We start from the raw sequence: 23,106 nt of genomic DNA, 5'->3' as shown, positions 1-23,106 counted from the left end.
AGAGAGTAGAGGCAGTAGAGGAGACCCAGGAGAAGGTCACAGAAACGCTTGAGGCGCATGATCAAGAGCTACACCTACACTCCCAGCAGATCCTAGATCTCTACACGCACCTCGATGACCTAGAAAACCGGCATCGGAGAAATAACTTACGGATAAGAGGCCTCACGGAAGAAGTCGAACCACCACAGCTTGAAAGCTGGGCCCAGTCATTCTTCAATAATATATTAAAGCGACCGGAGTCCGCCCTACTGGAAATAGATAGAATTCATAGGTCACTCGGCCCGAAATCCTCAGACCCTGGCAGACCCAGAGATGTGATCTGCCGAATACATTTCTACAGGGATAAGGACTTAATCCTACAAAAAATACGAGCCATCAAGGATTTGTCCTTCAAGGGTACCCAGATCCTGATTCTTCCAGACCTTTCGCGCCGAACTCTGCAGCTGCGCAGAGCATTGAAACCGCTGCTGACCATCCTCCAGGATAGGGGGATTACCTATCGCTGGGGTTTCCCCTTCCAGCTACATGCTTCTAAGAATGGCAAGGCAGCAACATTCCGAGGACTGGGAGACTTACCACATTTCTTGGGAACTCTGGAATTACCCCCAGTCCGACTACCAGACTGGCCAACATCGTGCTCCCTTCCAGTGCCACCCCCAAGAAACACGTGGATACCGGTACCCCCGAGATCCAGACGACGACGCAGAGACCAACGCCAGGGGGGAAATGAAGACGCCAGAAGCGGAGCGGCAGAGTGACCGGGACGCAGCCACTTCTATTCTATAATCTCATACTGTCTTGTTTCTCCTCTTCTCACGCATATACTTCTACTATACCTATAACTCCTTTCCCTCCCTCCCCAAATGCGCCTGTACAGGATGAACATGCCACAAGACCTTACTAGCAGGGGGGACGAATTTGACGTAGCCGGGTCTGGGAACGCCCACTCATATGCTTAACGACCCCGGTTTCTTTACCCGGGATACACTCTCGACGGGGTTGAGAGGCGGGAGGGAGCCCACCCTTCCTTGGCCTCCACACTCCCACATAGGGCTGACAGCTAATTTAAGCTGTTGTTTTCTGCCTTGTATAGGCGGACCATTAGTTCTAAGGGACCGCTAGCGGCCCTCTACCAGATGTTGTTTGTTCTTAAGTTACGTGTCTACTCCCTATTTGGTTTTTCCCGATGTGTCGCTCCCTTTTGTGTCACCCCTCTCTACCTTTCCCCGCCCCTAACCCACCTGAGGAGAGATGGGAGATACGCACCCACCCCGGTCTCCAGGCTTAAATGGCGAATTTAACGTTTTGCACCCACAATACCAAGGGGCTAAACAGCCCACAGAAGAGACGACAGCTCCTATATCACCTCCACAGAAAAAGAGTAATGGTAGCTATGATACAGGAGACGCATTTCAGGGAGGGGAGCGTGCCAACATGCTCCTCATCGTACTACCCCAAGTGGCTCCATAGTCCCGACCCTCTGAGAAAGGCGGGAGGGGTTTCCATTGCTCTACATAGGATGCTTCAATACCAGCCAGTTGATTCCTTTATTGACCCAGGGGGCAGATATATTTTTCTCAAGGTTGAAATAATGGGTACAGTGACCACCTTTGCTAATATCTATCTCCCCAACCAGAACCAAGTTCCTGCGGCGATGAGAGTGCTGACCGCCCTAGCCAAATTCGCGGACGGATCGAGAATAATCCTAGGCGGAGACCTTAACGTGGCAATGGACCCCGCGGTGGATACTTCATCGGGTAAGTCCTCCGTCTCCCGGGCAGCAATCAGGGCACTCAAAAAAAAGCTAGATGCATTACACTTAATAGATCTCTGGAGAACACTACATCCAGACACCCGGGATTACACGTTCCACTCAGCGGCTCACAACTCCTACAGTAGGATAGATTACCTTATGATCTCACACAGCCTCTTAGATAGTTCCCCTTCATGTTCACATGGGGACCTGCTGTGGTCGGACCATGCCCCAGTCTTTGGGGGTTTAGCGGGATGGGGATCTACACCTAGATGTCAGTCCTGGAGACTTAACGACAACCTCCTAAAAGACCCCTTATGCGTATCAATACTCAGAAAAGAAATTGAAACTTTTAAGGAAACCCACCAAGCAGACCAGACCCCGGCACCAATAAAATGGGAAGCCCTCAAGTGTTTACTAAGGGGCGTGCTGATTTCCCAGGGAACCAGGATTAAAAAAGAGAGAGCAGCCACTTTGACAGGGCTACTGGCTACCCTGAGGGCCAAAGAGAACGCTAACAAAAGACAGCAAAACGAAACACTGCGGGCGGAAATCTCGCTGGTCCGCCAACAGATCTTAGAGATACTGGACCAGCGCTCCCTGGCCCTCAGGGACAAAATCAGAAAAGGGTCCTTTGAATACGGGGACAAATGTGGTGCGCACCTGGCTAGGACCCTCCATCCCAGGTCCCCCCAAACATATATCCCTAAAATTCAATCCGCCAGAGGCCAAGTAGTACACAACACCAAGGATATACTGGAGGAATTTAAATCCTTCTACGATAAACTCTACAACATCCCGATAGAGACACATACTTCACATCAGACCCTCAAAAACAAGATTGATACCTACCTCTCTGAATATGCACCTAAGAGCCTGGCACCAACAGAGGCCGAGGCCCTGGAGCAGGACTTCACACCCCCAGAACTGACTGATATAATCCAAAATCTGAAAGTAAATAAGAGCCCGGGCCCAGATGGATATACAGCCAGATTCTATAAATTATTTGCGGAAGAACTTGTCCCAATAGTTTTAGACGCATTTAACGCGGTAGACAAAGGCCACCCGTTTCCCAGGCAGGCTCTGCAGGCCCACATCACAGTTATACTTAAACCGGGTAAGGACCCCTCGGCCTGCGGGAGTTACAGGCTGATAAACGTCGACCTCAAGATGTTTGCTAAATTAATAGCAATCAGACTACAAAACCAAATCCCTAAGCTGATTCACTTGGAGCAGGTTGGCTTTGTCCCTGGCAGAGAGGCAAGGGACAACACTATCAAAACAATGTCCCTAATAGCTAGGGCCAAATCGACTAACACCCCACTATGCCTCCTGTCGATTGATGCAGAGAAGGCTTTTGACAGGGTGAGTTGGACCTTCCTCTCTGCCACACTAGAGAAAATCGGACTGGGCCCACGGATGCTCCAGTGGATCATGGCACTTTATCAGGACCCGACCGCGAGAATCAGGGTGAACGGGACGTTGTCCGGCACGCTCAGAGTGAGCAACGGGACGAGACAGGGGTGCCCCCTCTCCCCCTTTCTCTATATTCTTACTATGGAGACCCTAGCGAACGCTATCCGCAGCAACGACTCAATAAAGGGCTTCAGGGTTAGCACCTCAGAACATAAAATGGCATTATTCGCCGATGATCTGCTGCTATACCTGTCTAACCCCCGAATCGGCATGCCTGTGCTCTTAAAGGAATTCGAGAAATTCGGGAGAATTAATAACTACAAAATCAATGCACAGAAATCAGAGGCCCTGAACATAACACTCCCGCAGGCCGAGGTCTCGCATCTGAAGTCAGTACTCCCCTTTCGGTGGGTCGACTCGCACTTAAAATATCTAGGAATAAATATTTCAGCAGAGCCTACGGCAGCCTATAAATTAAACTTCATCCCATTCGTCGAGGGCCTGGAGAAGGATTTGGGTAAATGGAACCCCCTCTACATCTCATGGAATGGGCGAATTAATGCGGTAAAAATGGACGAACTACCCAGATTTCTATACATTTGCCAAACCATTCCAATAGGCCTCCCAAGAGTATTTTTCAAAAAAATTAGATCCCTGATCATTAATTTTGTATGGAAGGGGTGCAAACCACGACTGCGCCACTCCATACTGACGAGGGAAAAAGAAAAGGGAGGCCTGGGCCTACCAGACTTCTCGTTATACCATAAAGCTAACATAGCAAACTGTGCCCTTGACATCATTAAAAACAGGAGTTCAAGGCTATGGGTGGAAGTGGAGCACGCAGGGGAGACGGATGGCCTATACGGAGCCCCCTGGATACCAACCAGGTGAATAAAATATATTCCTAATATTTCCCCCTTCAGTCTCCAATTGTTTACGACATGGGCGGGCTTCGCGTCTCGCACCGGCCTGGTCACGGTTCCCGGGCCGTTAACACCGCTTACTGCAAATCCCTTATTTGAAACCACCAAAAATAGGACGGGTCTCCTGTCCCTCCCGGCTACACCAACCCCCAGACTAAGAGACGTAGTGACAGAGTCAGGATTGAAATCTTTGACAGAGATTCTAGACCAGGCTCCACCACAGCCAGGTTTTTGGCTGCAATACCTACAGTTAAGGGGTTTTGTGAGCTCGCTGACGCCGAAAGTGAATTTAACAGCGTCCCTTACGGAGTTCGAACAAATATGTCTTTCAGGCACAACCCAAAGGCACATGATTTCTAAGCTATACAAGATGCTGCTGGGTCGGGAGACGGGGGACGAGGCCCTGAGGTATAGGGAGTCCTGGGAGCGGGAGTTGGGGGACAACCTCACAGAGGAGGATTGGGGAAGGATCTGGAATCTGACCCATAAGGTCTCCACGGCAGGTAGAATTCAAGACCTTAACTATAAGATTGTTTCAAGGTGGTACAGAACCCCTGACCAACTGCAGAGGATCTTCCCCCAGGTTTCCTCGGAATGCTGGAGATGCAGCGGGAGCAGAGGCAACATGATACATATTTGGTGGGAATGTCAGCCAGTAGCCGAGCTCTGGAAAGAAGTGACAACCCTGTACAACCAAGTCAATCACTCGGACATTACGATGACACCCAAGGTTGCCCTGCTCTCACTGTTCCCGGGCTCCGTGAGGGAGGCGAAAGCAAGTCTATTAAGACATTTTATAATAGCAATGAGAAGACTCATTCCAAGACTGTGGCGCTCAGCCGCCGCCCCAACCAGGGGCATGTGGGTGGAAGAATTACATACCCTCATGAGATTCGACGAGCTGGGGGCAGACGAGCCCAAACTATGGGAAGCCTACTACAAGCTTTGGCAGCCGTGGGTTGCGTTCAGGGGAACGGACAATCTCAGAAAATGGATAGAGCAAGGCTCTACAGACCAGTGAGATCGTAAGAAAGACCCCCTGGGCGTAACACACATGGCCATACCTACCTTTAACTCCACACACCTCTCCTCTCCCCCCCCCCCCCCGGTCCCCTTCTTTCCTCCTCCCTCCTTCCCTACCCTACTCCCCCCCCCCCCCCACTGTGTGTCATAGAATAAGTAAAACTAATGTCGACAGCAAAAGAAAGGTCCAAATCAGAAATACAGGACGAGACGAGACTGGAGACTGTCCCAGTCCTGCAACATAGACCAAGACAGAGAAGGGAGAAGGGGAAAATACTCAACAAGGAGTTAATGCAAACCAGTTGTTTTAGGATTACTGGGGGAAGCGCAACGTTAATCCCCCATGTTACCCTGTTTTCTGTCCCCTCGTCTCTGCTAACCTTCTGCTCGATAATAAGTCTCTGAAGCAGACATATCTAACGGTGTACCAAGTTTATTTCACTGCTTGTTTTGATAAGGTTGAAGTGATTTACAAGTGAGACCAAGCTGTCGATGTGTAATAAAATTTATTTGAACATAAAAAATCATTCTTAGGGCTTATTCAGACAGGAGGAGGTGGGACAGGATGGGAGCTAGTGCATTGAGCTCTTGCCCCTTCTCTACCCTCTCTCCGCCCCTTGCCACTGTTTGCAATGGGAGGAGCGGGACGGGGCAGGGCTAAGTTCTGCCCCTATCCCGCCCCTCCCATTGCAAACAGTGGCAGGGGGCGGGAGCTCAATGCACTAGCTTTCATCCCGTCCTGCCTCCTCCACTTACAGAGAAGGGCAGCGTAAATCAGTCAGGTGTGAAAACCCGACCAATATACGCCCATTTGAATAAGCCCGTAATGACTTGATTAGAATTAAAAAGTCCAAGAAAGACCAATTGGGCGCCAATTCAGTAAGGGGTCTTGGTTGAAGGTCTCATGGATTAGTGGTTTTTATAGTCCAGTTTTGGCTATGGTAGAGTATTTGAGATTTAATAGCCCATTTCTTATCCATTAGGCTGCTCTCCCTTGATCGGATTTAAAATATTTGAAGTAATTAATCTGGATAATTTCAGGGATCTCTGTACGCTTTTTCCATATTGCGGTAGCGATTGAGGATCAGGCCTCAACATAGACTTGATTAAGCGAATAGGAAGGAAAGCATGTGACCGCTCCAGATTTGATACTAGACTCCTTACTTCTCTTTTCTTGCATTTTTTATTTATTTTAGTTCATTCAAAGTTTGTCATTTGGTTTTTAGGTCAACTTTTGATTCTTAAGCCCAAAAAGTGGCAATTAGAAGCTGATCTGGAAATTGGGCCTTGGATACCGAGAATATTCAGGTTGTTTTACTTTGGTTTAGAGGGGTCTGAAGGAGATAGCGGAGATAATTGCTGAAGTGCTCACCGTAATGTTGGAAAATTATTCAGTGCTTATTTTTTTAAATTTCACTATTTTAATCAATCTGTGGATTTGAAAGAGTTTATTAATGTTAAGATTCCTTCTATTATGAATGAAAAGTGAGATAAAAGCAAGCTTCATAATAATGCAATCTTCCTTTGTAGTAAGTTGAATGCAATATCCCTTCTTCATATATAAATACATTACTGGATGAAGGATTACAGTGGAATATCGATTTCAGTCAAACCTTAGGTGGAATGTTGGCCCCATGCTCATTCCAGAAAGGTGTAGAAAGTACTGATTATGCTGACTATACTACTCAATGCACTTTTTAAATAAAAAATAAGATTCAACTTTTTTTACTTCAGAAAGTTCACTGATTTTACAGCTTCAACTTTGAAATATAAGAAAATATAAAAGTGTATAAAATCTAATTTTTGTGAAATGTTACCTCCTGGAATGTAAAGGTTTTGTTAGTCTCCAATGTAGCACACATCAGAAGGTGCATGCTATCATTATAGTAATGGAGGGTAAGGCCACTTGTTAATAAAGAAATGTTTTCCTTTTAATGGGGTTTGTCTAAGATAAAGTTTCAACACTTATCCCCCCCCCCCCCCCGTATGGGTACAGTCTGTAGAAATACTATAGAAATGCTAAAACCCTTGATGCCTGATGTTATGCATATAGCAAGTACATATTGACTCGATCGAGCATTGTCCTTAGCGAGTATCTCCCCGCTCGGCAGAGAAGGTTCGGGTGCCGGCGCAGCTGACAGGTGAGTTGCGGCAGTCAGCAGGGGGTAGCGGGGGGGGGGGGGAGAGATCTCCCCTCCATTCCTCCCTGCTCTCCCCCGCAGCTCCCTGCCCGCCGCTGGCAGCCGAATCTTTGCTCCAGAGTGGGCAGGTACTCGCTAAGGGCCTGGCCAATCAGGAGCTCATCGATCCTTGGGTGTAACTTGTCTACCATTATATAAAAAGACTCCTTCCTTCTCAAGTCAGTGACTTCTCTGTTTCTTCTCATCCAATATGCACTTATAAATAGACATGAGGGTGATGTGGCTATGCAGGGTCGTGTGGGAGATTGGCAGCATGTAACCCAGGAGAAGAGACAGCGGTGTCACCCGCAGGCAGCGATTGTCCTTCATTGCATCTAGTGTGGTGCTTAGCTAAGATGTGCCAGCATGTGTGCCTTGCTGATTATGGTCTGTCCCAAGTAAATTGTTAGGGGGTGACCGCCAGGCTCTTGCCCCTATTTTGGCTTAATAGTGTGACCTGGGAGCCTCAGATGCATCCATGCATGCTGCCCCTGCCGTCCCCTATCCGTTTCTGTGGCGTTTCCATGACTTTCTGATGTTTTCAAGTGATTCACACAGCCTCCCCTATGTGGAGCATGGGTCACCTTGAAAAATGCTTGAGTCTCCCATTGACTTCAATGGGGTTCGTTACTCGAAACGAGCTCTTGAGCATTACAAAAAGCTTGACTCGGGCAACAAGCACCCGAGCATTTTGGTGCTCGCTCATCTCTAGTAATAAATATACAATGCTCTCTACATAAACAGATCAGAAAATGGCATTAAAGGTCCTCAACAGGAACAAGACAGCTGAATTTGCCTTCCTCATGGAGTTCAGCAAGTGTTTCTTCCTCTCCTCCCATCCCAATATCATTGGAAGTTATGGCACTGTCTTCAAGACTTGGAACTACTTCGCTCTTGCCCAGGAGCTGTCGATTGGGGATTTGTGCTCTCTTATTACACCTCATGTAAGTAGAAATCTCTAATTTATCCTGAGTACTACATTACCAATAGCCTTACTTCTTGTAGTAATATCTCCATTAGGTTGACTTCTTGGGTTTCTCTATTTCAGGATGGCCTTCCGGAGGACACGGTAAAGAGATGTGCGGTGCAGATCTCCAGTGCCATAGAATTCATAGACAGTAAAGGGCTGGTGCATTTGGATATCAAACCAGAGAACATTTTGATATTTGATGAGGACTGCTACTGTATAAAAATTATGGACTTTCGTCTTCCGTGCATTAACCCCTTAATGACGCGGGCATTTTTCTTTTTCCATTTTCGTTTTTTCCTCCCCCCTTTAAAAAAATCATAACTCCTTTATTTATCCATCCACGTCGCTGTATGAGGGCTTGTTTTTTGTGGGACGAGTTGTATTTTTCAATGGTGCTATTTAAAGTACCATATAATGTACTGAAAAACTTTTAAAAAATTCTAAGTGGAGTAAAATGAAAAAAACCCGACATTTTGCCATCTTTTAGTGCGTCTTGCTTCTACGGCGCACAAATGGCAACAAAAACGACATGATAACTTTATTCTATGGGTCGGTACGATTACTACGATGCCAAACTTGTATAGGTTTTTTTTTACTATACTCCTCTTTTTTTTTTTTTAAAGACATAAAATTTTTTTCAATTATTTTCTGCGGTCATTTTGTGCGCGCAATAACTTTTTTATTTTTCCGTCGACGTAGTTGAGCAAGGTTTCATTTTTTGCGGGATGTCCTGTAGTTTCTGATAGTACCGTTTTGGAATACATACGACTTTTTGATCGCTTTTTATTGCGTTTTTTCTGGGAGACAGGGTAACTAAAAAAATGCATTTCTGGCGTTCTTCATTTCTTTTTTCGAACAACGTTCACCGTGCGGGAAAAATTATGTGGTACTTTGATAGTTCGGACTTTTACGGACGCGGTGATACCAAATACATATTTTTAATTTATTATTTAGATTTTTTAATAATAGATATGGCAAAAGGGGGGTGATTTAAACTTTTACAACTTTTTTTTTTTTCAATTAAAAAAAAACTTTATTGATTTTTTTTTTTTACTTTACTTTGAAGTCCCCCTGGGGGACTTTAAGATGCGATGCTTTGATCGCTCCTGCAGTATGACGTAATGCTATAGCATTACGTCATATTGCTTTTTGACAGGCAGCCTATGAAGCCACCCCACGGGGACGGCTTGATAGGCAGTCTGCTAAGGCAGCCCTGGGGCCTTTCATTAGGCCCCCGGCTGCCATGACACATGCACGGCTCACCCGATCTCACCGCGGGGGGGCCGCGCGGGACCCCCGAACATCGTTCGGGGGATTTAAATGCCGCTGTCAGAATTGACAGCGGCATTTAAATGGTTAATAGCCGCGATCGGCCGCGCGGCCGCTCGCGGCTATTGCCCGCGGATGTCAGCTGTTATAAACAGCTGATGCCCGCACTGTATGAAGAGAGGTTGCATCGCAACCTCTCTTCATACATACCCCGACGCTCCATGACGTACCAGGTACGTCATTGGTCGTTAAGGGGTTAAAGGAACAATATCTACAACTAGTATTGGCAGTGTCTCATACATGGCTCCAGAGATGAGCCAAGTTACCGACAAGGATTGTTTGCTTGTAGACTTCCCCCTGGATGTATGGTCCTTTGGTATTGTCCTCTATTGTTTGCTCACAGGCGAATTTCCAAGGCAGTCAGCAGTTTCCACAGACACAGTATATAGTAGTTTTGTGGCATGGCAAGGTAATTTGGAGAATATTGAGCCGTTGTCACCATGGAGCAGATTTCCACCTGGAGCTCTGAAGATGTGCAATGGTCTTTCAGCCATAGACTGTAGTAAGAGGAGTAAATCTTGTGAAGTTTTTTTTTTTAAGTCTGTTTTTATTACAGTTTTCGAGTAAATTAACATACATCATAAACTGTCATGCATCGCAAAGTCAGACTTTATCCTGTATATAAAGCCTGGTATTTATGTATAACATCTTAACAGAATAAAGGATATCTTATTACTTCTACATATTGGTCTGTTTCTTTTCTCTCTCTCAAGGAGCTACTTGGCTTTCTAGCTTGTGTGCAGCCCGAAAGAATAGGACCATTCCAAACTAAGGGGGGAGGGGTGGTATTGGGTGGGGGTTGGGTAGGGCTGCTATGGGTATCGGATGGGTAGGGTCCGGATGGTGTGGGGGGATAAATGAGTGCTATAAGAGTATACCGCTCCTCAAGTCGACCACGTCCCTCTCTTCTCATCCACGTGCAGCCCAGTCCTCGTTTGATTATAGCTATATCTGTGGAGTTTATCAAATAACATTTCTCGTTTGTTATTTCTTTGTTATATCTTTGTTGGTGTTTTATCTGAGCGAATTGCGCCTGAGGAATCCTCAAGGTCTCGTCTGGGGGGGTGGGGGGAGTCTCACAGCTCGTCATCTTCTATTTTGGGGGTGTGATTATCATCCTCCCTGGGTCTTTTAGTCAGTCTAACCGAGTGAACATACCCTAACTGGGGGTTCGGATCCGTGGAGTCTTAGAGCACGCGTTTCCACAACTCCCATTTTTTGATAAACTTATCGTGGGTACCTCTCTTCCAGCTGGTCAATTCTTCCAAGTTGTATAGCAGATCAACTTTCTCCCTCCATTGCTTCAGGAGTGGGGGGGGGTCTTTTGTAACCAAAGGGTGGGAATCAGTGTTTTGGCTGCGTCTCTCATGAGAGCGATCAGACTCTCTCTCAATGGGTGGAAAGTAGCGGTCGGTCTCCATAAAAATATTATTTCTGCTGTTAGACTAAAGTCTGGTTTGATGCTCTTGATTGAATCCTCTACTCCTTTCCAAAAGGAGGTGAGGACCGGACATTCCCACCAAATGTGTCGGTATGATCCCGCCGCTGCGTCACATCTCCAGCATCTTTCATGTATGGCCAGGTTGTGTTCGTACAGCCACTGAGGGGTCCTGTACCACCTGGATAGTAATTTGTAGTGGCTTTCTTGGAGAAGGACGCACGGCGAAAGGCCAAAAGCAGTTCGGAGGATGATTTTCGTATCAGCCTCCGTGAGAGTGACCTTCAGCTCTCTTTCCCATGATGTGAGAAATGCCGTTTTTGAGACCCTTGGAGGGTCTTCCCGAACATAAAACAACGTTTGATCACGAGTCAGAGGTCATCATCTAACTTTTTTGGTCATAGGTCCCACAAGTGATTTAGTGTCCATTATCTGTGACACTACTTGGTTCTTGTATACAGGTTTTCCGTGTGGAACTAAGGAATTTTCTATATCCAAGAGTTCCTATCTCAATTATATATGTTTTGTTCTGTCCATTTTTAATTTTTCTAATAAAGTTAGTTGGTTTTAATATTACATTTTTCCTCGGTGATTGCTCTAGAATTTATTTGAAGAATTACTGCCTCGGTGAATAAATAATGTAGGTATAGCGCTCTTAGGCATCTGATTTCAGACGTAATGATGCCAGTACAAACACGCTAAGCACTATGCGTGAAGATGTATTTTCTTAGTAGATACGGCTTGACGTAGAATACGTGTAACATCATGAAGTAAGTAGGGCGCCACCAAGCGTCTGAATACAGCCGTCATCATGCCGGCGCCAACCTGTCGTGCATTAGACGTAATGACGTATTGAGACTAAGCCGCAAATTAGAATAACGCCATGACGTATATGACGTTGAACGTCATGACGTTTTAATCCACACTCGTTACGTTACTGACGCAAACACGCCAGTAACGTTTAGTAATACACTATACCCCCAACCAGGGATAAAACATCACCATTGCCATTCTAAATAAGAACACCTATCAGGTATTGGTACTTTCAGCTATACCATTTATGATGTATGCTTGAAAAGGGTCCCTTGTGTGGGCTGAAACGTGTTGCAATAAAACTTTAGGACTTGTTATCCATAAAGTGGACCTAATTTTTCCCGGGAAGTGCTTGGGTCATTTTTCTTTGATCTTTGAAGATGGAAGAGGAGGAGAGGTTCCTTAGAGTTCATGTACCAGTGATAAGAGAAGAGTAAGCCCCAAGCGGAGAGAGGGAGAGAGCTGGAGCAATCAGTAAGTGCACTTTTTTCCAAGGCCTAGTGCAGAGATACGTGCTATTCTACTTTCCAATGCGGCCGTCCGGAGCTATTGGATCACCACGCAGAGGTACTTTTATTCATTTGTCACACACGCCCGTCCTGCTGTAACTGTTGGGTCCCCCATCTTCTGGTGGACACAAAGATCCGAGCGGCTCTCCGTCAAGGATTGGGAAGAAGTATCATCCACTTTTATAGGCATTTCTGGACTTGGAGGTACTAGTGAGTGACCCCACCATCGGGACCTCACTAAGTACCAGGGTAAGTCCATATAATTTTATCAGCATGATTTGTTTCCGACCAATATATGTCTGCAGGAGCGCTACTCTGATCCCAGTGTATTTGTCATTTTCCTCTTCCATCTTCACTACATGGGAGTTGGTGGTACCCACATGTAGCTGGTACTCTCTGAAGCCTCAGGAGCCCAGAAGAAATGGAACTATTTTCCCACGCTCACACACTCCTATTTATAATTACACTCATACCACGTGACAGGACATAAACTGATACATTCACAGGCAATCTTCAGGTTTTCGCAGAGACTTAACCTCTCACACGCTGCAGGTATGCAATACATGTAACAGAATGACTAGATAGATTTGCACAGTGCACCAACAAACGACATGGCATGTATGACATTTATGGATAGGGCAACATTCTAAGCTGCTAGAAGATTAAGGTCCAATATGCGATAGTGAAGGCGCTTCTTTTTTATTAATTAATTAATTAATTAAAAACAATTGAAAACAAGTTTCGAGGACGAGCCCCTTCCTCAGTTCGGCTGGATTGAACACTGAGTGATATGTACAAGTAAATAGTGGAAAAGTGATTAATAAAGAAACGGAAGTGAGAAAAAAAAGGAAGAGGGGAAAAATAAACAAAATTCATATGCATAATGAAATTTTACGAATGTATCGATTAATAAGATAAATATATAATAAGAACATACCATATACACTCGAGTATAAGCCTAGTTTTTCAGAACATTTTTTTATGCTGAAAAAGTCCCCCTGGGCTTACACTCGAGTGAGTTAAAAACAACAACAAAACGCAATTCTCACCTCCCAGCCGGCGTCTGTGTCCCCGGCGCGATGGTCTCCCCGGCAGTGCGGCAAGCTGCTTGAGAATTCTCCTCACTGTCATCTCCCTGCTCAGCTTTGAATTCCCCCTCTGTCAGCGCTGTTTAGGTAAGCTCTATGATTGGATCGCGCGCCAGCCAATCACAGCCGGCGCTCGATTATTCACAGCCATTCAGTGGATGACATCACTGAATGGCTATGATTGGTTTATTGAGCGCCGGCTGTGATTAGCTGGCGCTCGATCCAATCACAGTGCTTACTTACACAGCGCTGACGCCAGGGAAATTCAAAGCCGAGCAGGGAGATGACAGTGGGGAGAATTCTCAAGCAGCTTGCCACACCGCCAGGGGGACAGACGCTGGCTGGCAGGCGAGGATTGCTTTTTTTTTTTTACCTAGTATATACTCGAGCCAATAAGTTTTACCAGTTTTTTGTGGTAAAACTTATTGTCTCAGCTTACACTCGGGTCGGCTAATACTCGAGTATATACGGTAGATATGAATAGTGATAAAATATATAAGACATAAAACGTAAATCTAAAAGAGAATGCATACATCCGGTACATGAAAAATGACATAAAATTTAAACAAAGCAAATATCTGTTATAAAATAGGATGAAGACAAAATCAGGAGTTTAACCCCTTAATGACGCGGCCCCTTTTTCTTTTTCCATTTTCGTTTTTTCCTCCCCCTTCAAAAAAATCTTAACTCCTTTATTTATCCATCAACGTCGCTGTATGAGGGCTTGTTTTTTGCAGGACGAGTTGTATTTTTCAATGGTGCTATTTAATGTACCCTATAATGTACTGAAAAACCTTTAAAAATTCTAAGTGGAGTAAAAAGACATTTCGCCATCTTTTAGTGCGTCTTGTTTCTACGACGCACAAACGGCAACAAACGCGACATAATAACTTTATTCTATGGGTCAGTATGATTACTACGATACCAAACTTGTAAAGGTTTTTTGTTAGCATACTACTCTTTTTTTTTTTTTTTCAAAGACATTTAATTTTTTCCAATTATTTTCAATAACTTTTTTAGATTTCCGTCGACGTACTTGAACAAGGGCTCATCTTTTGCAGGATGTCCTGTAGTTTCCGATAGTATCAATTTGGAGTACATACAACTTTTTGATCGCTTTTTATTGCGTTTTTTTCTGAGAGACAGGGTAACTAAAAAAGTGCTTTTTTGGCGTTCTTTTTTTTTTTTTTTCGGACGACGTTCACCGTGCGGGAAAAATAATGCACAACTTTGATAGATCGGACTTTTACGGACGCGGTGATACCAAATACATATTTTTATTTTATGATTTAGATTTTTTTTAATAATAGATATAGCAAAAGGAGGGTGATTTCAACTTTTATAACTTTTTTTTTACAATTAAAAAAACTTTATTGATTTTTTTTTTTTACTTTAAAATAAAGTCCCCCTGGGGGACTTTAACATGCGATGCTTTAATATGCTCCTGCAGTATGACGTAATGCTATAGCATTACGTCATACTGCAGTTTCACAGGCAGTCTATCAAGCCACCCCACGGGGATGGCTTGATATGCAGTCTGGTAAGGCAGCCCTGGGTCCTTTCATTAGGCCCACAGCTGCCATGACACTTGCACGGCTCCCCCGATCTCACAGCGGAATTTAAATGGTTAATAGCCGCCATCGCCCGTGTGAACAAATCCTACTGCAATACAATGTGGGAAATTCGCTGTGAAAATCTGTTCCAAAATCCACAATATAATCACGTGCGGATTTTGGCAAGAATTTACGGGCATACCTGCGCATTTGTGCTTGCAAACAATTTGCATGCTCAATATGCAGAAAATAGATCCTACTGATTTCAATGGTTTCGTTCATATGGGCGTATATGGCGTGCGCAATTCAGTCATTCAAAAAATTCTGCGGCTCGCTCTATTTTCCTGCACAGTTGCTCAGGGAAAGAACACGTCTTGAACTCACTAATTGGCCTTTTCAATGGCTGAGAGCATCGCGGTTTTTTTTGCACACAGAGTTGTGCAAGACATGCATGAGCAAAAAGTACAGTAAAAAAAACTGATGTGCGCAAAAACGCAATGCTCATTCAATAAAATCACATCGCAATTACGCATCATGTGACGCAGGCCCAGCGCTGCCCTCACAGGTTTTTACAGGTTTGTTTTTGTCCTGTAAAATACATCATGACTTTCATCTACTTCCTGCCTCCTCCATTGCAAATAGTGGCAGGGGGCGGAGAGGGGGCGGGAGCTCAGTGCACTGCTCCCGGATCTTCCAGCCTCCTCCCCCTGCAGAGAGGGACGCCGTATATCGGCCAGCGTGAATACCCGGGCGATATACATTCGTCTGAATAAGCCCTTATACCCTGGTATGTGCAACTACAATGTTTGAGCTACACACCTACGAATCTTTCTCACAAGACTCGGAGACGCTCATTCCCATAGGAATTAGCCACTTCTTATCTGCTACTGCATTCTTTTGGTCCAGGGAGGGATATTATTAAAGTCTATGTTACTTAAGTATATAGGAATTTTGTGTTTGGTAACAGCATACACCTGGGGCATTAACATATGTTAATCATAGAGTCATTACATACTAAGCCAAACATGAGTTGTTATGATGTTGGGGGGCGTGCATGTAATTGGTGCATCATGTTCAACTATATCTGTACCATGATATTAACAATAAAGCAAAAGGGTATTAGAAAATGACTAAGATGAAGTGTACATTTCTTCAGACTCAATATATTTTCATGCAAACTTCTCATTATAACCAATTTGGAGCAGACTAGTGAACTCTTATGGAATATGATATTTATTCCCATAACACCGCCCTAATAAAGAAGACACTAGAAACATGCCCGAATAACAAGTTCCAAACCTACACCCTGCTGCAATTGTAAAATAGCCACTGTTTACAGCACATTTAATAACTCCTTAATGATCTTTAGTTAACATCCCACCAAAGCGGTTTAAAAGATGGCCCACAAAAAGTCCGTTAGTACTGTGAAAAAATGCTGTACACAAAGTCACTGTTTTCTATTTTTTTTCTTGTACCATTTGCTAACTAAACGGGCTTTAAAAAAGAAAATAGTTACTTTTTTGTCTGAATTCTTAGATTATTAAGAACTTGTGAATTCTCTGATGTTTAAAAAGATATGCTTTGCTGGTAAAACTTTTCCCACATTCTGAACATGAGAATGGCTTTTCTCCTGTGTGACTTCTCTGATGTCTAACAAGATGTGATTTCTGTGTAAAATATTTCCCACACTCTGAACATGAGAATGGTTTCACTCCTGTGTGAATTCTCTGATGTTTAACAAGATCTGATTTATTTGAAAAGACGTTCCCACATTCTGAACAAGAGAATGGCTTCTCTCCTGTGTGAGTTCTCTGATGTACAACAAGATGTGATTTGTGCGTAAAACATTTCCCACATTCTGAACACGAGTATGGCTTCTCCCCTGTGTGAATTCTCTGATGCAAAACAAGAAATGATTTTCTAGTAAAACATTTCCCACATTGTGAACATGAGAATGGCTTCAGCCCTGTGTGAATTCTCTGATGTTCAACAAGAAATGCATTTTTAGTAAAACATTTTCCACATTCTGAACATGAGAATGGTTTCACTCTTGCGTGAATTCTCTGATGTTTAACAAACTGTGATTGCTCAGTAAAAGATTTCCCACATTCTGAACACAAGAATTGCTTCTCGCCTGTGTGAGCTCTCTGATGTTTAACAAGCTGTGATTGCTCGGTAAAATATTTGCCACATTCTAAACATGAGAATGGCTTCTCTCCTGTGTGACTTCTCTGATGTCTAACAAGATGTGATTTCTGCGTAAAATATTTCCCACACTCTGAACATGAGAATGGTTTCACTCCTGTGTGAATTCTCTGATGTGTAACAAGTGTTGATTGCTCAGTAAAAGATTTCCCACATTCTGAACATAAGAATAGTTTCACTCCTGTGTGAATTCTCTGATGTGACACAAGACACGATTTCTGCTTAAAATATTTCCCACATTCTGAACATGAGAATGGCTTCTCTCCTGTGTGACTTCTCTGATGTGAAACAAGATGTGCTTTCTGTGTAAAACATTTCTCACATTCTGAACATGAGAATGGCTTCTCTCCTGTGTGATTTCTCTGATGTGTGACAAGATTTGATTCATGAGTAAAACATTTCCCACATTCTGAACATGAATACCGCTTCTCTCCTCTTTGAATCTTTTGCTGTTCTCCCCTTCTCTGACTTTTCTTCTGTTTATCAGTCTGGGATGAATCAGAAGATGGGACTTGTACATGAGGATCAGATGATGGATCTTTGCTGTGAAGGGCTGAGAGTATATCTGTGATGATGGCAGGTTCCTCATATGTATCTTCTCTACTCTTATCATCTGCCTCAAAATCTACAGATATCAGACTTCCGGTACCATCATCTGCCAAGAATAAAGCTGATTTTACTATTATTGAACATAAGTAAGGAGGATATTAATATATTAGAACATTATTAAATAAATTACAAGTTGCAATAAGCAAACATATCACAATCTAACAGACCTCAGAGGAAGGATCAGATCATGATGTTCAGTCACCAAGCTGTTCTTTTGCAGTTTCCCCATTTGTGGTGAAGCCTCCGTCTTCATAAGTTCATATGTCAGTGTCACCATGCTTCTAGTAAATGCTCATTGGAGACCTATACAAGGCTCCTGTAAGAGCTACATGCATTGTATCACAAAACAAAGTAGAGGGGAGGAGGAAACCAAGATAACTGGCAATATGGTTACATTGAAAATTAGTTTGGGGGCTTTTTGGGTCCAAAAAAGATATCTGTAAAAATTAGGAATCCACCCAATATGGTTAACCTGGATATGGTGGATGGGCCTCCATGTTTTGATCAAAATATTAGCTAAGAACCTTGCATTTTCATACAAGAAGTATAGACAATAGTTGTGCAGTTTTATTCAAGTATTAAAGGTGTATGAGTGCTGAATTCTGTTTCTGTTTGGCCTTGTTGATGTCAACTGCAGCCATTTTATCTACAGCTGTCTCCACTGCTCTTCTCATGAAGAAGGGAGACTTCCTCTGATCACATACATGGGCAATCTTGTTCTTACACAACATCTCTGGTGAAGTGGGAGGGAAACTCCTCTTGCCCACTCCTTGGGCTGTTCTCTAGATCACTGCAGTCACCACGACCTTGTCTTCTGCCAATTCAGGCATCTCCCATAGTGCAGCAGCCACTACAGCAGGACCAAAATTGCACTCACTTTCAATGTACATCACATAGCATACATCAGATTCCAGCTAGTGGCACTATTATGTGGCCCCTTATGCTCTAAATACAAATTGGTAATCTAGCTACATAACTGCTCACAGTCACAAGGGGACCAGTGCCGTTCTACCATTCATTTGAAGTGGTGGTACAACAGCAGCATCCTATGGGCAGATAAGGATTGATTGCATCACCAACCATGTCATCACAGGGGGTTAGACCAGGCCCCCCCTTCGCTAGTCAGAGACATATCATTAATCAATAATTTCTTCAAGACAGTGTTAGAGCATCATCACCGCTTGGATCTCCTTTTTAGCTCATTAGTTCTAAAATTGGGAAGATCCACTTTTCTTAATAGTACTGACAATAAGCACATAATGGTGAGCCCATAATTACACCCATACTATAGATGCCCATCCTGTGTTATTGCCTATAACGGTATCACATGTCATCCACATTCAGTTTGTACTTTGGCTGAATGGGGAACATCCAGCAGAAACTGACAGATCCCAGAGCTTATAAATCTACAGAACTATCTGCAGCCGCTGACCGAGGAGAATCTGTGACTCTTCTCTGCTGTATTTAGTGGTTTCTACTCACCTGGGCGGTTACCTGTAGGAATCTCCTCTTCAAACTCCTCTTTGACCATCACATTTGTCTCTGTAGTATTAATATCGGTCAGATCTTCAACCTGACACAAAAGCTGTGAAACAAATATTGTAAAAGTCAGCAGACAGTTGGAGAAGTTGTGTGAAATGATCATTAATCATCATTACAACCAAAAACGACCTGACAGGAGTAGTTATCTGAGCCACATACCTGCAGGTCTAGAAGACAGACATAGATATTAGATGGCGACTCAATGACCCCTCAGGAACCTCATACACATATATATCCGGCACGGCTAGACACGCTGCATGTTGTCTCAGTGGAGGAGATCAACGTCTACCAGACACATCCGCTGTTTGTCTCGGGGGGCATAAAGGAGCAGATAGATATAAATCCAACCTGTTGGCTCCTTATTCCCACCAGCAGTCTCCACCGCCAGATAACTGGGAGAAGATCCAGACAACATGTAATGTCTCTGGTCAGCGGTAATCCTGCCATCTCCACCGGCCTCATCACACAAGTAGAAGACATAAAATAAGACTGAATACAAGAGCTTCACAGCCTTCTACAGATCAGAGGGACATCTCCATCTACCTGATGGTCCTGTGGAAGAAGAGGACGGGGACATCTCTCTGGTGGGCTTCTCTTACTGGATGGAACTGGAGGAAACACAGACAGTCACTGAAGTCATTCTTTACATACTGATAATAAAGTCCCCGTGTATTTAGTCATGTCTATTACCTGGTGATGGGAGTGGCTGGTGGGTCTCCATCATGGCGTCCTTGTACAGATCCTTGTGTCCTTCTAAATACTCCCACTCCTCCATGGAGAAATAGACAGCGACATCCTGACACCTTATAGGAACCTGACAACACAATATACAGTCATTACCCAGAAGCCTCCAGTGCTGTTACTGTATAATGTCCCAGCATTCCCTGCAGCGTCACCTCTCCAGTCAGCAGCTCAATCATCTTGTTGGTGAGTTCTAGAATCTTCTGTACATTGATGTCCTCATGTATCAGGGGGTGAGGTGGGGGCCCCGTGATTGGGCTCAGGGGTCTTCCCCATCCATCACACACAGGGGTCTGACAGCCATCACTAGAGGTCTTCTTCACTGCCGTGTAATCCTGTATATAGGGAGAGATTAATAAATATCACTACAGACATTTCCAGAATCCATCACCTCTCCAGTGACATCTGTTATCTATATATATAAAATTAAATGTCTGCGTGCGTGTCTGTCTGTCTGTCCTTTATGCGCTACTACACCATTCATCCGATCGCCATGAAACTTTGGGAAGTTGCTGAGTACACTCCTGGTAAGGTTATAGGCATAGTACAACTATCCTACGATAAATGGCGCACGTGCGAGCGTCGTCGACAGTTACGCCCCCCCCCCCCCAAGTAGATCGTTTGATTTCCATCACTGCCACTAATTCTCTCACTTCGCGATGTCATAGAAACTTGAAATTTGGCACGAGCATTGATTATGTCATAAATAGGAAAAGCTAATGGGTCCCAACTCAATTATTCAATTCTAAGCGCCAAAGAATTAGCGTCCAAATTTTACGTACGGAATCTAATTCTCTCACTTCCCGATGTCATAGAAACTTGAAATTTGGCACGAGCCATGATTATGTCATAAATAGGAAACGCTAATGAGTCCCAACCCGATTATTCAATTCTAAGCGCCAAAGAATTAGCGTCCAAATTTTACGTACGGAATCTAATTTTCTCGCTTCCCAATGTCATAGAAACATGAAATTTGGCACGAGCATTGATTATGCCATAAATAGGAAATGCTAATGGCTCCCAACTCCATTATTCAATTCTATGCGCCAAAGAATTAGCGTCCAAATTTTACGTACGGAATGTAATTTTCTCACATAGAAACTTGAAATTTGGCACGGGCATTGAATATGTCACAAATAGGAAACGCTAATGGGTCCCAACTCGATTATTCAATTCTATGCGCAAAAGAATTAGCGTCCAAATTTTACGTACGGAATGTAATTCTCTCACTTCCTGATATATATAAATGAATGTCTGTCTGTCTGTCTGTCCTTTATGCATTACTACACCATTCATCCAATTGCCATGAGACTTTGGGAAGTTGTTGAGTACACTCCTGGGAAGATTACTGGCATAGTACAACTATCCTACGATAAATGGCGCGCGTGCGAGCGTCGTCGACAGTTATGCCCCCCAGACAAAGATCGTTTGATTTCCATCTCAAGCACGAAAGCAAAAGGCATTACGAGCAACGGGATGAGTGTTCAACTACAAAATGATGCATCCGCTGAACGTATCACAAGACAATTGCTGGATATTGAGAATGCTGAGGTAAAATGAAAGCTGTGCTGTGATTGGTTGTTATATATTATACCGCTGAGGTAACATGAAAGCTGCGCTGTGATTGGTGGCTACTTCTTATACTACTGAGGTTGCATGAAAGCTGCGCTGCGATCCGTTGTTATATATTATACCACTCAGGTAACATGAAAGCTGCGCTGTGATTGGTTGCTATTTTTTATATTGCTGAGGCAGAATAAAAGTTGCACTGTGATTGGTTGTTATTTCTCTCACTGCTGAGGTAACATGAAAGCTGCGCTGTGATTGGTTGTTATATATTATACCACTGAGGTAACATGAAAGCTGCGCTGTGATTGGTTGTTATCTAGATATATAAAAACGAATGAATGTATGTCTGTCTGTCTGTCTTCGCAGCAACGCGCGACGGGTAAGCTAGTTAATTTATATAATAAAGATGTAATGTGACATCATCAGAATCTCTCACCTCTCCAGTAAGCTGGAAGATTACTTCTAGGGTAAGATTCAATATACTCTCCGCCATCTTGTTCCTGTCATTCTCCATTCTTGATGGGCCAATCAGGATATTTTTTTATATACAGAATAACAACAGAGGTTCCTGTATTTTAGAGTTAAAATAAGATGAGAAATAAAATGTAAAATCCACAGAAAATCTGATATAAAAATACCTTTTCCTTGAGAAAATAAATGGAAACAATTGAGTAGCTATTACTATACAGACAGCCCATCCCCCGTGTAATCATCTCTGTATTTCACCTTTACAACCAGATCTGGATTATCGTTAGAACAATTAGAGCACTGGTTTATGTCCCCATGATCTCGAATCTTCAGCCCCCAACTGCCTGCTCTCTGGCGGACTGAGGAAGGCCCCAACACTGGTTCTCACCAGTTTGCCAGAATCGGTGAGAAGCTGTTAAGCCCTTTTCTATCTGTTGATAAACACCCCTCACCGAAATCTACATATTCTTCTGTTTCATTCCCCAAACCACCCCAGACTCCTCCTTCCTACTTATGGGTATGTCTACATGCTGATACACATGACCAGTGCTGGACACTCTCGGATCTCAGACTCTGAGACCAGGAATTGGCCACAGCAGTCATGTGACAGCATGTACCCGCACCACCCAAAAGGAAGAAGAGCGGTTCAGAACGGATTGGGGACCAAAGCAGGCAAGTGTGCAGGTTTGTTTTTTATCAGCAAAACAGCCCATAAAAGGGCTTTATTGTTTATGGAGTAAGAAAAGGCAGCATTATTAATGATGGGGCCAATACAGGCGGTGTAATTATCCGTGGGGCAGTAATGCGGAGATTATCGCTGATGGGTCATAAGCGTATTATTACTGATGGCGTATGAATCAGGACGAGTGATGAGCGAGCGTACTCGGTTCGGGTGTTCTTCCACACGAGCACCGCTTTTTCCGAGTAACTGACTACTCGGATGAAAAGATTCGGGGGGGCGCCGGGTGACAGCGGGG

The 23,106-nt window shown here is 44.0% G+C and overlaps 1 protein-coding gene and 1 pseudogene across 2 annotated transcripts in view; one reads left to right on the top strand and one right to left on the bottom strand.

Annotated features, from left to right (window-relative positions):
• LOC136629139 (oocyte zinc finger protein XlCOF6-like) overlaps positions 1 to 23,106 on the top strand; it is a 913,937-nt gene that overhangs the window by 841,508 nt on the left and 49,323 nt on the right. The window lies entirely within an intron of this gene.
• Positions 1 to 23,106, bottom strand: part of LOC136627169 (zinc finger protein 850-like) — a 532,511-nt pseudogene that overhangs the window by 508,389 nt on the left and 1,016 nt on the right.

This window comes from Eleutherodactylus coqui, chromosome 5 (assembly GCF_035609145.1).
Source record: "Eleutherodactylus coqui strain aEleCoq1 chromosome 5, aEleCoq1.hap1, whole genome shotgun sequence".
Taxonomy (NCBI): domain Eukaryota; kingdom Metazoa; phylum Chordata; class Amphibia; order Anura; family Eleutherodactylidae; genus Eleutherodactylus; species Eleutherodactylus coqui.
This window is presented reverse-complemented; position numbering and strand designations above follow the sequence as displayed.